Source organism: Rutidosis leptorrhynchoides, chromosome 7, assembly GCF_046630445.1.
Source record: "Rutidosis leptorrhynchoides isolate AG116_Rl617_1_P2 chromosome 7, CSIRO_AGI_Rlap_v1, whole genome shotgun sequence".
Classification (NCBI taxonomy): Eukaryota; Viridiplantae; Streptophyta; class Magnoliopsida; order Asterales; family Asteraceae; genus Rutidosis; species Rutidosis leptorrhynchoides.
In genome coordinates, this window is record NC_092339.1 from 4,982,247 (window position 1) to 5,003,982 (window position 21,736).

The window sequence follows — 21,736 nt, forward strand, 5'->3', positions numbered from 1 at the left end:
TTTCAGTTGTTCAATCCAGAAACGTTTATCAAAATATTCTACAAAATTGAGCACCCTGGTAACTAAACTTAACGTATATATAATTTGTACCCTTTGTATAATCATCTTAATAATATACGCAAACCAACGTGTACGCTTCTCAAATAGTATACGTCCGTTAAAAGGCTAGTGCTCTAGCTCGGACAGGGATATCAAGCCCTATGGATCCATATATAACTACTCGCGCCCACCAGTTCTTATAACCGGCAGTTACTAGTTACCAAAGCGAAGGGATTTTCGGTTCAAACTCGGTGTAGAATTTAGTATGTACTTGTATCCATTATGTTTAAAATAAAGTGCATGTATTCTCAGTCCAAAAATATAGATTGCAAAAGCAATTAAAAAGGGATCTATAAACTCACCTTAGCAGCATATAAAGTCGTTCACTAAAATGTGATCGAAACACGGATTACCAAATAACCGTAGATCTCAACCTAGAGAACATATGTTGGTCAATAAATGTCTATCAAGCTAGGTCAGGTCATAGTGTATCACAATCCTAATGCTCGATATTGACATACAAAAGTTATCCAATGTTATTTCAAAAAGTCAATTTTGACAATAGTTTAACAAAACGAGACGTACCTTATATAAGGATTCATTTACTCGGTTGGTAATATTCAAAAATCCAATTTATTAATCTCGTAAACAAGTTGTTTATATCTTAATTGTAGATTCAAAAGCAATTTCAATTAACTTCAATCATAATTCAGTTGCTCATATCTTTTAATCCGTTCATCGAAATTATTCGATATCTAAATGAAAAGTTATTGATTTTTCGTCAGCTTTCCAAAAACATGTATATCATATATCTTTTACCAGTAATATATGTATTTAATTCGTGATACATCATAAACTGTTTAACAAGGAAATTTAGCATACAAGCATGTATAAATATATATACTCGAGCACTAGACATGGATACACAATTATTATATAAAAGATAAAATATAAGTACTTACATATCAATATTGAGATTCAATATTGTAGAAAAGTACGTAGACGTAACGAAGATGATAACACTAGGTTTGACTTGCAAATAATACCCATGAATATTACCCATAACCTCCTTGGTAATAACCCATAATTTCCTTAGCTTTATCCGGCTCATAAAACTATTTTGAAAGTGACACGCTCATGACCTCGTCGTAGTATTTTATGTATAATACTAATAATAATACAAATACTACTAATAATAATAAGATTAATAATAATATTAATCTTAATAATAATAATAATAATAATAATAATAATAATAATAATAATAATAATAATATAATTAATAAATATAATACGGAGTAATTTTTAAATTAAAACAGAGGCAGATATCTCGAGCTTTATAGGTGTGGCCTGTCCAGGACTGCCATGCGATCGCATGGCCTCCAAGACCATTTCCCATGCGATCGCATGGGATGGATTTCCAGCTCATGATCTTTTAACTTCTAGTTTGTCGACATATTTTTTAATTATTAATATAATATATTTAATTTATATAATTAATTATATTAAATTCACATGCATAGTTGACTTGTAATTTTCGTTTTGATAAGTCGTACGTCGTCACTCGACTTATGTCCCGGTTTCGGTTTTTCAAAAGCCCTATCGTATACTGAGAAAACTTGTACTTTACGTTTCGTGAATCGTACATTTGTCAAAATATAGTCTTAAATCATCCATAAACTTGTACTTTACTGTAGCAATTCACTGTAGCAAAATAGTAATTTTCAAAAACACTGTAGCATTTTGGGTACTGTAGCAATTTGAAAATGTTACTATCGTTTACTAAATAACTTGAAATTATATATATGTATATATCTTTTTAATATACATAAATCAGTTTTTAATTACACATTGGAAGTTATTTATAAATAAATTTTAATAATAAATATTTCAACTTATCATATATATTCAAATAGATATTTAAACCAATAAGTTTAATGTACGGTATCAAATAATTAATACATTGTTACCTTTTCAAGTTATAGTATATATGTATCTATTTACATATAATTGTTCGCGAATCGTCGAAAACAATCGAAGGGTATTTAAATATATAAAAGTAGTTCAAAAATTTTGAGATTCAGTTTTATAGACTTTGCTTATCGTGTCGGAAATGTTAATCATACAAAGATTAAGTTTAAATTTGGTCAGAAATTTTCGGGTCATCACAAGTTAGAAGGATTAACTTTTGTTTGCGAACAAGTTTAGAATTAACTAAACTATGTTATAGTGATTACAAGTTTAAACCTTCGAATAAGATAGTTTTATATATATATGATTCGAATGATGTTATGAACATCATTACTACCTCAAGTTTTGTGGATAAACCTACTGGAAATGAGAAAAATAGATCTAACTTCAAAGGATCCTTGGATGGCTTGAGAGTTCTTGAAGCAAAATCATGACATGAAAACAAGTTCAAGTAAGATTTCCACTCGAAATAAGATTGTTATAGTTATAGAAATTGAATCAAAGTTTGAGTATGAGTATTACCTTGAATTAGAAAGATATATTACTGTAAATAAGAAAGATTTCTTGAGATTGGATGATCACTTGAAATGGATTTGCAAGATTGAAAGTAAGCTAGCAAACTTGGAAGTGTTGTTGGTGTGTTCTTGAGTAGTTGTTTTGTATGTTGATCTAGGTTACCTAGATTGAGCTAGATTATGAAGGAAATGATGAAGAACACTTAGAACACTAAGAGAGTAATTGAGAGAGAGTAATTTGATGCATAAAAATGGAAATCAAAGTGTGTTTGTGGTAGGTGTAGTTAGGCGTGAAAATGGAATCAATATAGGCTCCATTACTTTGTTGTTTTGTTAGATATTTCATGCTAGTTGCCAAATAATAGTTCTCACATGTGTTAGGTGACTCACAAGGGCTGCTAAAAGCTGATCATTGGAGTATATATACCAATAGTAAATATATTTAGAAGCTGGGTATTGTACGAGTTTGAATACGGGTGCATACGAGTAGAATTGTTGATGAAAATGAACGAGGATGTAATTATAAGCATTTTTGTTAAGTAGAAGTACTTTGATAAGTGTCTTGAAGTCTTTCAAAAGTGTATGAATACATATTAAAACACTACATTTTAACTGAGTCGTTAAGTCATCGTTAGTCGTTACATGTAAGTGTTGTTTTAAAACCTTTAAGTTAACGATCTTGTTAAATGTTGTTTACCCATTGTTTATTATATCTAATGAGATGTTAAATTATTACATTATCATGATATTATGATGTATTAATATATCTTAATATGATATATATATATATATATACAATTAAATGTCGTTACAACGATAATCGTTACATATATGTCTCGTATCGAAATCCTTAAGTTAGTAGTCTTGTTTTTACATATGTAGTTTATTGTTAATACACTTAATGATATGTTTACTTATCATTTATCATGTTTAAATATAGTGCAACAATATCTTAATATGATTCATATGTATTTAATAAGACGTTGTTATAACGATAATCGTTATATATATCGTTTTCGAGTTTCTTAAATCAATAGTCTCATTTTTATGTATATAACTCATTGTTAAAATACCTAATGAGATACTTACTTATCATAATATCATGTTAACTATATATATATATATATATATATATATATATATATATATATATATATATATATATATATATATATATAAAATCATATATATGTCATCATATAGTTTTTACAAGTTTTAACGTTCGTGAATCGCTGGTCAACTTGGGTGGTCAATTGTCTATATGAAACCTATTTCAATTAATCAAGTCATAACAAGTTTGATTGCTTAACATGTTGGAAACACTTAATCATGTAAATATCAATTTCATTTAATATATATATAAACATGAAAAAGTTCGGGTCACTACACCTTCCCGATTATGGGACAGCCGCACGGGTAGTTGCACTTAAGCGACCTACCTTGGGTGTAAATTTTTCGGGGGTCTATTGCACGAAACCTGAAAGACTTTACTTTCAAGCAATGGTCTTTTGAAACAAACTTTACTTGTAAGACTTTACTTACAAGTTCGGAAGACTTTCCTTCCTAAACCAACATGGGAGGACTCGATTCTCCCGGAAGTGTTTAAACACTTGTTTTATTTTATTTAAGGTCCTTGGACCCCACTTCCCACGCATCTAGCTTTTATGCTAGTTTTAAGAAAATGTAGGAAGCAGATACTACATTCCCGTATTTTAAAGGTTACCATGGCTTTTGACCATGGCGTGCATTGTCTAAGAAAATGCTAACACGAAGTCATTGCTCTTACATAAAAAGACAGCACGGTTGAAGCTCAAGGATCCTCTTCCCACAGTACGATACATCGGTGTAATACATCGTAAAATGAAGTATTAACCAATGTCAGTGTGAAATGATGTAGATTAGGAAGTCTCCTACACTAAGTAAAATGGGCATTCGGAAGACTTGACTTCCTTTATGGATGGACTTGAATCATCCTACAATTTGGATTTTTAAAATCCTGGAAGACTTTGCTTTCTTATTTTGAATGTCAGACTTTACTTCCTTATTTTGTTTTTTTTTCAACAAAAAACTGAATCAAAAGGTCCATAAAATTTTCAAATTGGCGACAAATGTCCACGAGGATTTATCCCCCCCCCCAACACTTAAGATCATGTAAAGCCCTCATTTACATGAAATCAGATAATCAAAGATAAATTCGAGAGGACAATAGTGAAAAGGGAAAAGAAAAATAAAAACCTGAATTTTTAGATCTGAAGATCATGGAAAGACGGTGCACGATGGCGCTGAACTCACTGCCTGATGTTAAAGCAGAGGGGTACGAAATAGTTATATTTTTACTATGAAATACTATTAAATATAATACAATTTTACACAAGTTATTTATTTATTTATAGAGTGGATATACCTAAACCTTGCTACAACACTATAGGCAGTGTACATAATCATACAATAGTGTAGTTTTTAGTAAGCCCGGTTCGTCCACAGGGAACTAGCCAAGTTTAACGCAATATTTTTAAAACTATATTTGTAATATTATTATTATTATAAAAAGGGGGTTTTACCGTTTAGTGACCGGTTTGTCGATTTTAAATAAAGCGTGAAGATAAATGACGATAATATATATGACATAATTTAAATTGCAGTAAAGTAAATTGCAGTAATTAAAATGACAGTAAATAAAGGTACGATGAAATATGAAATAAAAGTATTATGCTTATTTAAACTTCCGTAATCATGATGTTCGACGTGTTGATTTTAATTTATTACCCGGGTTAATTGTCCTTTGTCCTGGTTTATTTGATACCTATCTGGTTTTTGTCCATAATAGTCCATCGATCATAATTATAAAATGCTCGTCAAATTAACCTTATTCCCGAAGTCAAATATTCCAACTAATTAGGGATTCAAACTGTAACAAGGTTTTAATACTTTGTTTAATGATTACACCAGGTTATCGACTGCGTATAATCCAAGGTTTTATTACTTTGTTAACAATTACACCAATTATCCTTGTATGTAATCCACCCCTGTTTTAAAGAGATATGAATATTAATTTACCCACTTGATCAGAATGAATAATCAATTACCCAACCCGAATAATTAATTAAATGATCGAAAAAGATGTCGTATAAATGTCACTAAATAGAACATACATAATCATTTTAATAATTATTAGATTAACTAATTTGAAGATAGGTTCGACAGATTCTAATGAGTTGTCATTCGATTAGACAATACCCCCTATCTATTAATAGTCAATAGTCCAATGTCCACAAGTGTCGGTCTTTTGTCCAAACCTTAATTATGGTACAAAATCTAATAACCCCATCTTAATATTTTAATCCAACATCACGATTACTTCGGCTCAAATAAGCATAATAATAACTTAGTTACGAGACATTAATTTAAAAAGGAAGAACATAGCTTACAGTGGTGATTAATTGCATAGCGTTACCCGGACAGAGTTCCGACTTTAAAACCCGTAAAACATTTCTTACAATAACCCAACTAAACCATAATTTATTATTAATCTTAAATTAAAATTATAATTATAATATAAATATATTACATAGAGAAGAGAGATTGATTTTTGTGTACCTAACTCGTCCGAAAAAACTGACTTTTTATAGAACTTGGCGTGCTACAGTAACTCATGCGGTCGCATGAGATTTTAGTGCAAATCTCATGCACTCGCATGAGTTTTATGCCTATTTCTCATGCGATCGCATGGCCGTCAGATCCAGCTCACATATTTTTTGTTTGCTAGTTTGTCGACATTATTTAATATAATATATAATATATAAATAATTTATATAATTATTTAAATATTATATTATATTCTTGTGCATAGTTGACTTGTAATTTTAGCTCCGTTGCGTCGCGCGTTGATAGTTGGCTCAGGTCCCGGTTCCGGATTTTCGAACGTACTTGCGTACTATTTAATATCTTGTACTTTGCGTTTTGCAGATTGTACTCTTATCATTTTTGGACGTTTCTCATCAATAAATTGAACCACTTGAATTATATCTTGTACATTTAAGCTTTTTGGTCATTTGCGTCTTCAAATCGTCGTTTTCTTCTTTTGTCTTCACACTTATTTATTTAAACGAATATTACATAAAAATAGAACAATTGCAACTAAAAGCTTTACATATTTGAAGGATATTGTGCCTAAATATATGTTAATTTGGAGCACTGTCAAATATCTCCACACTTGAGCGTTGCTTGTCCTCAAGCAATACAGAACTTGAAATTAAATCACACTTCACTCGAATCACTTTTTTTTTATTCTCACACTTTATACATCAGTGATTTTGATACGGCGGTATAAACAATGATAGTAACGATGTAGTTTACAGTCCCACATGACTATGAAAATTTAGATCCTTAAGGAAATTGGATCTTTATGAAAACATTTGATCTTTTGAAAATTCATTCTAGATTTTATCCTAGATAAGTTTTCCGGAATAACCCTTCACCGGTGTTTGCAAAATGCTTTTGTGGGTTTCAGATTTGAAAATTTTAGCTCAAAACTTATGGTTTTGTGTCACCCACTTGCTAACCTTGTATTGGGAAAGCAACACGTCCAGTATACTTGCTCCGTATATTACCTTTCGGTAAACTACCGTCCGATTGTAAAGGAAAGCGTTGAACAAGCAACTGTTAAGGCAATGTCCCGTGACATGCAGATGTTCATGGTTCACAACGTGTCGGATGCAATTACTATCCTTTGTATGAGCAATAGTAAAGATCACCCTATAATTTTTCGGTCTGGCACAAGGTCCTGTCTTCGACCATGCTATGCAACCACCGTTCTTACGGTTGACACCCGATTTGGTTCAGGTGACCTAATGAATTCCAGGTGAATTCCTAGGATTTTATGTTCAATGGTAATGAACGCATTGAAAATGGGTTTTCAGAAAACAAATCGGTTTTAATTTTGATCAAAAATTTTTCTCGTTCAAGCTCGAGTTTAGATATCATTGAATTCCATGAGTTTGTAATTCTCAATCTTTAAAGTCAATCTCAAGGATTGAGTAATATCAGGCTTAAAAGCTGATTTTTAATCTTTAAGGAGATTATCCTTTCTGGGGGTCTGATTCATTAGTCTTATCAAGCTAATTTGCACGGCGCCCTCCCCATTTTACGAGACAGATCCTCTCATGGTTAGGATAAGTCTGACCACTTGGCGACCCTGTTTGATGCTGAGGTCCGTGGATTTCCTGCTGATTTTAGAGATGACTTTTCTAGATTTTTCGTCAACCTACAGCTGGTCTGGACGACAACTTTCTGACCTAAATCAAGAAGCACGTGTCTTTTTCGGAAGACTTTACTTCCTTTTAATGATGGAATTGATTCATCGTGTAGATCCATCTATTCTTTCAAATATATTACAGTAAATTAGGTAAAACTGATTAAAATCGTCCAAAACAAAAGTACCTGCAATAATCTTGTACAAACATATGTGATATGTGTTTTAAATAACTTGGTAAATTCTTCCCACACTTAGCTTTTATTTATTTTTTTTCTTTGCCTTTTTATTCTCCTCTATTCCATTTTAAATGAATTCTAACGTTTTGGGTTGTTTCTCCATTTATGTTCTCTCCGGGGTAACAATAATTTCGGTATTACAACCAAGTTTTATCGTTCATAAATATGTATAAACATGATTTTGAATTCATTTAGTTGAAAATTTTTTAAATTTTCACAAAATTTGGCAATTAAACTAAGTGTAAACCCGAGAGAATTTATAACCCTTTCCCACACTTGAGATCATGCAATGCCCTCATTTGCAAGAAATCAGTAAAAATTTAAATTCATGAGGGTGATTAGTGTAGAAAAATGATTAAAAATACCGAGTTTGCAAACATATTGTTTTATATCACATTTGATATTTTACGTCTTGTCATTAAAATTAGTAGCTTTTACTGAACTTTAATGTCAGTCTTTGAAAATGCGTTGTTTTACCCTGTTTTGTATATAAGATAAACTACAAACATATATATATATATATAATATATATATATATATATATATATATATATATATATATATATATATATTATAAAACCTTTATTTATTAAAATAATTTAAATGAATAATTTTTTAAAATTTTGTTTCCTTTTACTTTAGGTAGTTTCGGTATGTTTACCTAGTCCGTCCCTCGACAAAATTTAAAATTTGTCGTTTTTAAAGAGATTGTTTTAAAAGCAAAGGTTTTCGGGGTTTTTTTTTATTTTTTTGTATACTTTAGATCAATAAAATTAAAAATAATGATAACAAAATTTTTCGCCCCGCCCTCGGGTAAAGAAATTTCGGTTCCATGACCTAGTCTTCAACTTACGATGAATTTTAGAAATCATTTTTTTAAACTTAATGAAATAAAGTAAATTTTGTTTTTAAATTTACACAAAACTTAAATTGAAAAAGCGTATTAATTTCATACAAAACCTACAAAACAAAAATTCAGAATGGGGGGAGAAAACTAGTTCTTTAGTGTCTGCTAGTAGAAAACACCAATCGGATTCTATTCTCGGAACTACAGAGAACAGAACAACTAACCCTAGACAGCATTATTTCTTAGAACATTTGAATCTCCCCACACTTAGGTAGGTGTGGTGTCGAAATTGTGGTAAACTTCATCGTCAATTTCTCTTGGACCATAATTAACTTGCATATCTGTGACTTTTGCTTTAAGCCATTGGTCGGATTCATGTGTAATATCCACAAATTCAATTAGTTTCACCTTTTCTTTAGGCGAAAGATTGGATACTAACCGGTTACATAACTTAAAGTTCCCCTTGGTTCTAGCATCGCGAATCCGTTTAATAAGTTTCTTCATTGAACTGTTAATAACGGGATCATTTAATTTCGTACCAACAACGGGGTTCTTTGTTATCAAGTCATCATTAGGCGTTACTTCATCTTCCCCACACTTAGGCATTTTATTACTGTTAAGCACTACCGTTGGAGTTGGTAAAACAACATGGTTCTTACCAATCGTTTTTGTTGGTTCAACGGTTTTGGTTGGTGGAGATTTAGACTTTCGACTCACAAAGGTGATCGATTTTTCATCATTACTAAGTGTCATTCTACCTTTTCTTATATCAAATAACGCCCCGGTGGACGCTAAGAGTGGTCGACTTAAAATTAGAGGAATGTTTGAGTCCTCTTCTATGTCAATGACAATAAATTCGACTAGAAAGGTTAAATTACCCACTTGAATGAGTAGGTTGTCAGCAATTCCAACTGGGTGCCTAATGGTTTGATCAAAGAGTCGGACACTCATCTCTGTTGGACTTAACTCACCTACTCCTAATCTCTTATATAATGAAAGAGGCATAACACTCACACTCGCACCTAAATCTGCTAGTGCATCATACATGACACAATCACTAAGTAGACAAGGAACAATAAATTCACCCAGATCACCCACCCTGGGTGGAGATTTCGGTGGAACTGTCTTCACCGGGTTTATTTTTATGATTTTTGTTTCTTGTACTTTCTTATTCTTCTTCTTCTTCTTTCCAGAGGTATCACAAACTTTATTACCTATTACTTTCTCATACTCAACTTCTTTTCTTGGAAACGGGATGGGTGGTCTGTATCGTGCCACCACTAGCTTTACATACTCGGGTGGTGGTGGTGGTGTAACTTCTTCATTGTTACTCGCATCTAAAACCTTCCCATCTTCTGGTGTTGGTTTTTCAGAATTCGTTGACACCATATTAACATTCTCATTTCGAGGATTTACTTCAGTATTACTCGGTAGCTTTCCTTCTTCCCTCTCACTCATCATGCTAGCAAGAGTACCTACGTATTTTTCTAGATTCAAATGGAAGCTTGTTGAGTTCTTAATGACTGATCAAACCTCTTATTTGTTTGGGATTGAGATGTAATAAATTGTGTTTGAGATTCCATTAGCTTTGACATCATTTCTTCTAGATTTAACTTTTTCTCTTCGGTTTGTTGTGGTGGTTTATACAAGCCAGGTCTTTGATGATTGAAAGTATTACTTTGAGTCTGTTGGTTATTCGGACCTTGTTGGTTGTACGAGTTATTGTTGGGTCCAATTGGATTGTAAAGAATGTTTTGATTTCGATTAAAGTTCAGCCTTGGCGGTTGATAATTATTTTGATAATTATTTCCCGGCCTTTGGTTCATGTAGGAAACATTCTCTCGTTGTTCCATCTTTTGCTAAATGTGACAATCTTTCGTTAAGTGTGATCCACCGCATTGCTCACAACTGATTCGTATTGCGTGAATATATTTAGCCATCTTTTTCATTCGTCTCTCGAAAACATCTATTTTTATGTAAACGGAATCAAAGTCATGGCTAGAATCGGCTCTAGCCGCTTTAGATGAACGAAAGATATCTTTTTCTTGGTGCCACTCATGAGAGTGGGAGGCAGTGTTATCAATAATTTTGTAAGCTTCGGTTGCAGTTTTCTTCATAATGGAACCACCAGCTGTTATGTCGATGTCTTTTCGTGTAGCAACGTCGCATCCTTGGTAGAATATTTGTACTATTTGATAAGTATCTAAACCGTGTTGAGGACATCCTCTTAACAACTTTCCAAATCTTGTCCACGCCTCATATAGAGTTTCATTTGGCTTCTGCGTGAATGTAACAATTTCTCCTTGAAGTCTCACGGCTTTGGATGCCGGAAAGAATCTTTTAAGAAATTTCTCAACTAAAACATTCCATGTATCAATCGCTCCTTTAGGTAACGACTCTAACCAATCTTTGGCTTCTCCCTTTAAAGTCCAGGGAAACAACATGAGATAGATCTGTTCATCCTCAACTTCTCGGATTTTAAATAGAGTACAGATCTTATTAAATGTTCGAAGATGTTCGTTTGGATCTTATTTTGGCGTACCACTATATTGGCATTGATTAGTTACCATGTGTAGGATTTTTCCTTTGATTTCATAATCTGGCGCATTAATATCTGGCTTAATAATGGCGTGACCTTGGCCTGCGCGTTTAGCTCGCATTCGGTCTTCCATACTTAGAGGTTCCAGATTTTCCATAATTGAATTTGTTGAATCTGAATCACTAGAGGATTCCGATTTAATGGTTTGTTCCTCTACAATCTCTGTTTGAATGATTGGTGGTTCCGGAGGAAAGATTAATGGTTCAGGATCTTGGAATTGTCCTTGAATATCCTCCGGGTTTTCAATTTTGAATTCGGGTTCAAAAAATGGATTATCAGAATTTTGAGTTGGAGTACTTGGATTACTAGATGATAATTCCAAAGAAAAATCAACAGCGGCAATATTAGCTAGATGTCTTGATCGATTTACAGGTGGTGAACGTATGAAAGGTGGTGAACGTTTTGCTCGGTGCATTCACTGAATATCCTATTAGTGCCAGTCGTTGAAATTTTCATCAAATGCAATAAATTGCTGAACTTAATGCCAGTCTTTGAAATTTAACAGCATGCGAAACATCATAACCTGCAAATAAAATAAAAACCACGCATGCAAGGATGGGGTGGTACCACCGCGGTACCGAAACGCCCCATCAAAATACCAAGTACAAAGTTTAAAAATAACAAAAACAGTAATCCAAAATAGAAACAGACAGAAATTAAAAATTGTCTTAACAACCACACATGCGCACATACGCGCCCTCCCCATTAACATAAAAGCTTCTCAAAAGAACCCCCAGAAGGACCCACTTGGCCCGGGGTTTTGCTGATCCTGTTGTTGCTGCTACTGCATTGCAAGCTGGTGGGCGGCTTGAGCCTGAGAAAGAGCCGAATCATAGCTGTAAGAAGGGCGAGGTGAGCCTGCCCCCCCCCCCCCCAATCAGTCCAACCGGGAGCAATTGGTTGAATGAAATTCTGCGGGTTACGACGATAAAGATCAAAGGAATCTTGATTCCACTGCATATTAGCACGAATACCCGCTTGGTTATACCAAGTCTGCTCAAAACCCTGATCAACATGCTGACGAAGCAATCAGTTATGCTCGTCATAATACTCCCGATCAACCCTACTACGATCATCAACGTACTCTCGCATACCCGTAAACTGCTCCTCAGTATGCAATCTCATACCACTAAACTGGTTTGTAATAAAATCACAAGTCAAACCAGCACCGCTCGAACTACCAGCCTCAGTCATCTCTACATCAGCTGGAGGCACATCGTCCTCCTCATCTGGATCCGTCAAATCAGCCTCAGACTGAGCATGAATACCTGTATACTTACAAATCTTTTTCTTCTTTCTCACCAAAACCTTACAACCTTCATAAACCTGAGCACCAAGTGCTCTTGTACCTTCATTCTCAATCTTAGCTGGCTGAATACGCCTAACATGCAGAGGCATTAATGAAAGATTAAAGAACTCAACAATTAAAGTAACATAAACACCACCACCTAACGGACTGTTGGGCTTAAGATTATGACCCTGCCCGCAAAGAGATTTAGCGACCCCATAAGGAATGTTAACCTTCTTCTCATCCCGCAAATGACTAAGATAAAACAAATCAGCAATGCTGACTTTCTCTGTATTTTGCCACCTCTGATTAATGGTGTTTGCAATAAACCGTTGAACGATTTGAAGACGATTATCTTTTATCTATGTGTAGGAGCTGCTACTCGGTTTGTAACTGTTCTTATGAGTCATGTTGTACCAAGCTACCTCATGCTGAAACGAATTAGTGAAACGATTACACTCAGTCAGATAATAACCCAACATATCCTCATCCACATCAGAATCTTCATAAATAGTGAGTGCATTAGCCATGTCCAAGATAGTCATGGAGCGCATTTGACCACCCAACTGAAAAGTTAGTAACAAATCGTCATAACGAATGGCAGTTGGGACAAACTTAGCAGTTGAGAAGAATTCCAAACACCACACTTTGTAGATCGGACGATCGAGGTGAAAGAACTCATACCAATCATTAAAACTAATATGTTCCCCAGGACCTCTAATATACTGTTGAACCAACATCTCGCGTCCCTCCTCAGCTAAACTAACCTCCTCGAGAGGTTCCCAATCAGGATAACGCGTAGATATAAACCTACGGTCCTCTATCTCAGTTAACACATCAATCCATTCTGTATAATTTTCATTAGTACGCTCCCAAAACAAGTAAGGATGCAAATCCTTAGGGAGCTTATGAGCCCTTGGATGAACGGGTGCCATTTGCACACTTTGTGAAGCACTAGGTCTTTTCGTTCCCTACAAAAACAAACACAAACACAAGAAACAAAATGGGAAAAAGAAAATGTAAGCGTTAGTTTAAAACCAATTAATATCTCATCTTCCACATTTGCTTGCATGTTCAACAATAACCTCCACATTAAAAAAACTCAATCAACAAACAACCTACATTATCATATAAACGCATAAAAATCATCCTTACATAATGCCAATATCATCTTTCATGCAATAATAGATAAAATCAATTTGACGAATAACACATGAATTAGGCATAGTACATTCTCACAATTCAATCTCAAATCAAAGGTCAAACTGAGTCAAACTTAGTCAACTAGTTCAAAATAACCCAAATTGACATGGACCCTAATTTTAAAAATCAAGCGATCAAATGATTCATGACAATTAATAACCAAAAAACTAAATAACTAGCATAACTAACACCAATTCATAACAATTAATGAACAAAATCAAATTAAGGCCAAACTTTCTCATACTCATAAACCCTAGAATCAATACTAACAATTTAGGATCAAATAGCATATGAAACTAGATTCTAGCATGTTATACAATCATAATCCAAATTAAATTCGGCCAAAAACAAAGCAATCAACACCCCCACACTTGATTTCAACAAAACTCATACGAACAACCAATTAGAAATCAAAATTAGAAGAAATTACAAATAGAAAGGATGTTAAAATCATTACCTTTGTGTTAAGAGGCAAGATTAATGATAGATTTGATGTTGAATTAAAGTGAAAAATGGATTAGGGTTTAGTGTGGGAGCTCAAGAAATTTGGAGGGTGTATGTGTGTGTATGTTTTTGAAACCAAAACATCAATTAAATAAAAAACGATTTTGAGATGGGCCCGAATCACGGTCGCGATGGATGGTGTCGCGGTCGCGATAAGCACAGACCTGGTACCAGTTTTTTCTGACTTCTGGATCGCGGTCGCGATGGGTCCTATCCCGATTGCAATGAACCAATTTTCTGGTGTCCAAATCCCTGTCATTTGACCGCGGTCGCGATGGGATGTGTCCCGGCCGCGATACACCTCCAGCTTTTTTTTCTTTCAAAGTTTTATACTTTTTGTGGTTTTTCTGTTTTAAGGATGTATGCAAAAATAAAAAAAAAAATCAAAACAAACTTACAGACTTTACACATTTGTGCGATGTGTATGTTGGAGTCGCGCACTCGACTCCTCTACCATGACTAGCAATTGTCGGGTTCCTTGACTCCGATATTGCTGGAGTCATAACCATACCCGAATCTATATTTTAGGGTGGTCTTCATATCTTCGTCCCTTATCACTATCGTACCTGTGTCTAAATCAAGGGTTATCCTTGCAGTTGCTAAGAATCCTCGTCCCAGCACTATCGGTAATTTCTTGTCCGCTGCTCAATCCATAATGAAAAAGTCTTCTTTAAAGCTCACACCGTGAATGTTAATGGGTACATCTAACGCAATCCCTATCGGGTTATCAATGGTCTGATTCCCAAAACGGATGCTAGTAGTAGTGTGGACTAGCTCTCTGATCCCCAACGATTTAGCAATCTCTGCTGGCATCATGTTAACACTGGCACCTGAATCTAACAATGTCGAGTAGAGCTTTTCACCTTGGAACCGACATATAACCGAAAACTTGCCCAGATCCATAAGTCTTCTACGAGGCTTGAATATGCACTGTGGTTTAGACTTAACATATTCAACCTCCTCAATCGTCCATCCATCTTCATCAACAAATGAACTTTTCGTGTTCTTAATTAGTTTATCTGTGTTTTTACTACCCCACATTTTCTCAAGAGTCTCGCGAATTTCGTCTACATCTACATCCGGTTCCTTCTTTGTTTCCAATGTCTCTTTTGCCATATTCACCCGAAAAGATACAACCCTGCTCGAATCCTCATTACTTTCATAATAACCATCCTCGAATTCCCTCTCGACTATGTACGATGAAAGGAAATGCATATTTTCAGAGTTACAGAATCTAAAAGTACCCTTACCGCATTCAAAAGTTTTAGCTCCTGCCCCCGTGTCAATTTTACCACCCGCAGTTGCAATAAAGCCCCGAGCCACTAATAAGGGAACTTCCTCATCCGTCAGCATGTCAAAAATAGTGAATGGCACCTCAAGAAAAACTCCTTTAACGCTCACCATTAAATACCTGACTAACCCATCTGCCTTGCACTTCGTATTGTTACCTAAAGTAATTACCGCGTCGGATTTAACCAATGAAGAAAGCGTACAATCCCCATGAAACAATCTCGTATACATTTCGAAGGACATGATATTAATTGATGATCTAGAATCAGCTATTACTTTAAATTCCCTATGATCGTTGGCAAAATGAGGTAACACCCCAATAATACTCAATTCGAAAATAACTTCACCCGGATCCGCTTCTTGGCGAAGAGTCACCGGTCCACCATTCAAATTTTCTTCTGAAGACAATTCTTCATGGATTTCACCAAAACATTCATCTGAAATTGCCTCAGAATCTACATCTTCAGGCGCATCTTCGAATAGCCCATCATAATCCCAAGTGTCATAATCAATTACATTACCAATTTCAACATTTCTATCGAACCATTCATCAACATTACCCTTCTTTTCACACTTTAATTCGTCGACCCGAATTGTCTTTAGTTGAAAGTCTTCTTTATTCTCCAAATCAACCACCTTTGCATCAACTAAACCTGTAACATCATCTTTCAAAGATTCTTGCACATCATTCTCAACACACAAGTCTATTAAATCAAATCTAAAACAAGTAATTTCATTAGACTTAGGTCATTTCATAGCCTTGTCTACATGACAAATCACCCTCTCGTCACTTACACCTATGCTCAAAGTATTTTGTTGGACATGGATGATAGCATCCGCGGTGTTTAGGAAAGGATGATAGCTTTTTCTTTTGCAAAATGGCCGAACACGCCTCGTTGAGGAATGTGGCTGAAACCTCTTGGTACTTACCTTTAGAAAAAATCAGGTCCTTTAGAAACTTCCCGTAATTGGGCATTCCTCTAATCACTTCCGCTAATGGCATATTAAGTCTAATTTAATTAATCATATCCAAGAACTTCTTATACAGGTTCACCAGCTTATCTTTCTTTAGAGCTTTATGATATGGAATAAGTGCTCTGTACACCTTCATTGGCGGTTTAGCTATGATCTCCGGTGGATCATCTTTCTTTTTTTCCTGAGCTCCTGGTTCGGCATCCTTAGAACTCTCGTCTTTTAACTCCTTTTCATTTGGTACCTGCAAAACAGTAGGAGAAACAATAGCGAGAGACTTCGGTGTCTCCTCAGTAATGACCAAACCACTTCGAGTGGTTATAGCATTCACTTGATCATTTCTAACCGGTCCCTTGTTGTTCAGATTGGACTGCGTATTAGAAGGGAGAGTACCCGGTGGTGTCTCCGTTAAAGACTGAGCGATACGACCAACATCACGTTCCAAATTCTGAATTGAGGCCTGTTGACTCCTAACTTGCTGCTTTGTCAACTCACCATCTTGTCTTAAAGCAGTAATACTCTTATCAGTTTTCATGATAAATCCCCTCAACAATTCTTTCAACGGAGGCATCTTATTTTCTGGCTGCTGTACTGGTTATATCGGTTGTTGAAAATTTCTAGGTGGAGCTTGCTAATTTCTGTTGTTAAACCCAGGCGGCCTGTACGGATATACCTTCTGATTACCTTGATAAATCTGATTACCATTATGATAATTGTTACCACCCGAATTACCTGCTTGGTTGAAAAACTGTCTCCCACCCAAAAATTCACTAAGAGCAAAATCACCGTTTTTAACATAACCCAGATAATTAGCATGTTCCTCCATTGACGCTTGATCACAATATTGCGTCAGATGCGGTCCCTGACATAACTCATAACCCACCTTTATAGCGTGTATTTCTTTAGTCATAGACTCCATCTGTCTCTTAAAAGTTGCAAGTTGCGCTTTTACTGAAGCAAGCTCGTCACTAGTGTCGGTACTAGCAACATGAGAAGATCGAGAGACATCCATTTCTTGATGCCAATCATATGAATGTGTAGCAGTTTCGGAGATGATTTAATAAGCTTCATCCGGAGTCTTTTTCATCAAAGAACCACCTGCAGCAATATCTATTTCTTTCCTCGTCGGCACATTAACACCTTTATAGAAAATCTGGACCTTATTCAAGTTGTTCAACCCGTGTTGAGGACAATTACGTAACATTTTACCAAACCGTGTCCATGCATCTTAAAGTGTCTCATGTGGCTTCTGAAAGAAGTGATTAATGTCACTTATCAACTTGACAGCCTTTGAAGCTGGAAAGAAACGCCACAGAAACTTATCTTCCATTGTAGTCCAACTGTCAATCTCACCTTCGAGCAATGATTCTAACCAATCCTTGGCATCATCTTTCAAAGACCAAGGAAAAACCCTCAAATAGATAATTGTATCCGCGAAATTTGTAATCTTGAACAAGTTGCAAATACTTTTAAAAGAGCGAAGATGCTCGAATGCATCATCTTTCGGTGTACCCCTGAATTGACATTGGTGAGTTATCATATTAAGAATCTGTCCTTTGACCTCAAAATCTGTAGTGACTGGTGGTTGCCTAATAGCATGTCCGTTACCAGCCCTTGTGGCTTTCATCATTGCTTCCATAGTTTGTCCTGCTGCTCCTTCAGCCATGTTATCTTCTTCCTTAATATACTCAAAATCCGGAATATAAAAAGGCAATTCAGCGAAACCTTCGACGATTTTCTGTTGTTCTTTAGCTTTGTTGTTTGTATAGTAAACTCTAGACGGTTCCAGAGTTATTGGTACCTAACCTGTAATCACACCTCAACAAAACCACGCGTAAAACCAAAATAAAAATGAATGACAGAAAAATAACTTTTGCAAGAATTCCTTCTCACAAAAGGATCGAATAATCAAAAGTAAACTTAAAATCCCAATTTAGAACCGGTCCCCGGCAGCGGCGCCAAAAAGTTGATATGTGAAATCGTACCTTAAAATAACTAGCTAAAAACTTAACAATTATCACAAACTTACAGGCAACTATAACCCGATCATGCATTAATCTATAAGTAGTAGACCAGTTCGTTCCACAGAGAGCAGTTTAATTAAGATCTTAACACTAATAATTATCCTAGAATCCAGTTTTAAAGTTTCGGTTTGTATTTCAATTCACGCAATCAACGTGAAGTAAAACGAAATGAATTAACAATAAAGATAAAACAGTGTTCACTTGAATGATTCACTACTAATACGGACTATTCTTGCAATTATTACCGATTATCATGTTCTAAATATAGTTATATGACTTTTCACAAAGTTCTAATCAATCAAAGTTGGTAAACTCACATAAACTCACTTCAAGAGATTAAACTATATTTGATAGAAACTAATGAGACTTGATTTAAACTAAACTCACATAAAGTCCTAATTATCACAATCACTTGCAATAATTTCACTATCATGCAATTCACTAGTCTTTCAATTACCAACTAAGTCAATGACACAATCACTTGAAGTCACCTCTTTAATTGTCTAAATCACCTAAGTGTTGAAGCATAGATTGCATCTCAAATCTATCTCACATTAAATGATTAACAACCTATGTAATTGAATTAAGAACTAAGAACATGCATAAGAATGGATCTTTAACCAAGCACAAACAATTTCAATCATCAAAACATTAAATCATTAAGATAGAATAATCCAACATTTGTAGTTTCACAATCAAGCAAACACTAAACTGATTTAGCCTAGCATATTAAAATAACAAAGAACATTCAAACAATGAAAAGTAATAGTATTCATGATTACAAGATAAACTAATGATAAAAACGAGTACCAATTGCAATGATTAACTGAATAAAAGTAAAGAAATAGCAAGTCTTCAATGGGAGGGTTTAGATCTTCAAAGAACCCTTCAATTCGTAGCTGCAAAAACTGCACCCCTTTTTAGGGTTAAAAACCTCGAGTATTTATAGTAGAACAAAAAGTCACCAGTTCAAGCCCGCATCACGACCGCGATGGCCTTATCGCGACCGGGATCCACAAACAGCATCGCGGCCGCGATGCATCTATCGCGACCGTGATCACCCAAATTTCGAATTCTGTCAATTCATGCTAACTTATTATGACCGAGATACCTCCTATCACGATCGTGATTCACTCCAGACTCAGTAAAACTTCATTTTCTTGCATCTAAGCATACTTTAAGCTCAAATATCATCAAAACTTAGTAAGAAATCACTAAAACACTAACCCGAAAACCTCCAGAGCTATATTTATCATTTTACCTCAATAAATAACATAAGTCTTCTCATTTTCTCGAATAAACACAAATAAAAAAACGATATCGCGATAATAAATATGCATAATTTGAGCGATATCACACCTATACCATGTAACACACTTTTTGTGGAAGTTGATTTTTAGTCCCGAGAGATTTTCAAAACTTTTTAGGATTTTCATGAGATTACAAAAGGTTTGATTATGCCACCCCCCCAAGAAAGAACGTATAATTCGCGAATTGTAAATAAGATAGATTTATCCAGTCTTTCCTGATTTCTACACCTTTAAATAGCCCCTCTCGACACGCTCTTTTGATAAGGAAATTCAATTCTTCCATCGCGATGAGAAAAAGAAAAGGTGATAACGGATCCCATTGCCTAACCCCTCTTCCTAACTGAAACTCATTAGTGGGAGATCCATTGACAAGAATTGAAATTGAGTTCGACTTGAGACACACATGAATCCACTTTCTCCATCGAATACCAAAACCCATTCTATTCATCATGTCTAGCAAGAAGTCCCAAATCAACCTATCGAACGCCTTCTCAAAATCAACTTTAAAAATGAGGCTTTTCTTTTTGTTTCGCTTAAGGCAATCAATAGCTTCATTTGCAACTAGAGAGCCATCAAGGATAAATCTTCATTTGAGATATGCACTTTGCTCGTAACCAATAACGGGGGTAGGAACTTTCTATAACGAATTGAGAGAATCTTCGCCAGGATCTTGTAATAGCAACCTATTAAACTAATAGGTCGTGTAACACGCTGAATTTTTTTTATTACAGCTGAAGTACATTTAATTACTAAAATAACCCTGGTTAATGTTTACAAACCATAGTTAATAAATCATCTTAGTTAACATGATTACAATATTCCAAAACATCGATGTTACATTAAAACATTACAAAACCAGAAAACATCAGAGTCAACTCATAGTCAACCATGTCTTCTAATCCAGCCGCAAGACTCATCCTGATCAGCAGTACCTAAACCTGTAAGGGGTGGAAATGTAGGGGATTAGCACAACTGCTAAGTGAATGGATACTATCTAACAGACCAAGCATCAGCGGCTTGTATGAGCACATGACTTAGCTGATCAAGCTACAGTCCACTGATAGTTCGCTTTACTGAATCCAATGCATAACCGTCCAGACGTTATACATGCATCCTTCTATGCTATACTGAATAATCAGTAACATCATGACCTGACCAGAGTACCACGGTCGACCTCACACAAACCCTACCTTGCCACCTCGGTGGGTTCCCAACCTTGCCGCCTCGGTTGGTGTCGAACTAACAGTGCGCACATAAGATCACATATAATCAGTCATTCAATCGTCCTAACTAGCATGGCAATATCTAACTACACATGGAAATCATGCTGGATATAAACATAAAAGTAAAGAGTCTGAACAAGTAGCATGTCAGCTACTTAATACTCTATCCGGAGATAGACCCACTCACCGAATACCAGCAACTAAATCTGATAATTTATCATTGAGCGGTTTCCTTATCCTTATCACCTAAACATAAGGCAAATCCGTACGGTTGCAAGTCCATTCGTACGGTTGCATCGTGCATCCGTATGGTTGCACACTCACTGCCCGGTTGCACCAACACCACTGCATCTGTACAGTTGCACATGCACCCGTACAGTTGCACAGTGTACCCGTAAGGTTGCAAGCTGCAACCGTACGGTTGTGTTCTTCGTGCAGCAGCAGCAGCAGAAATGACGAGT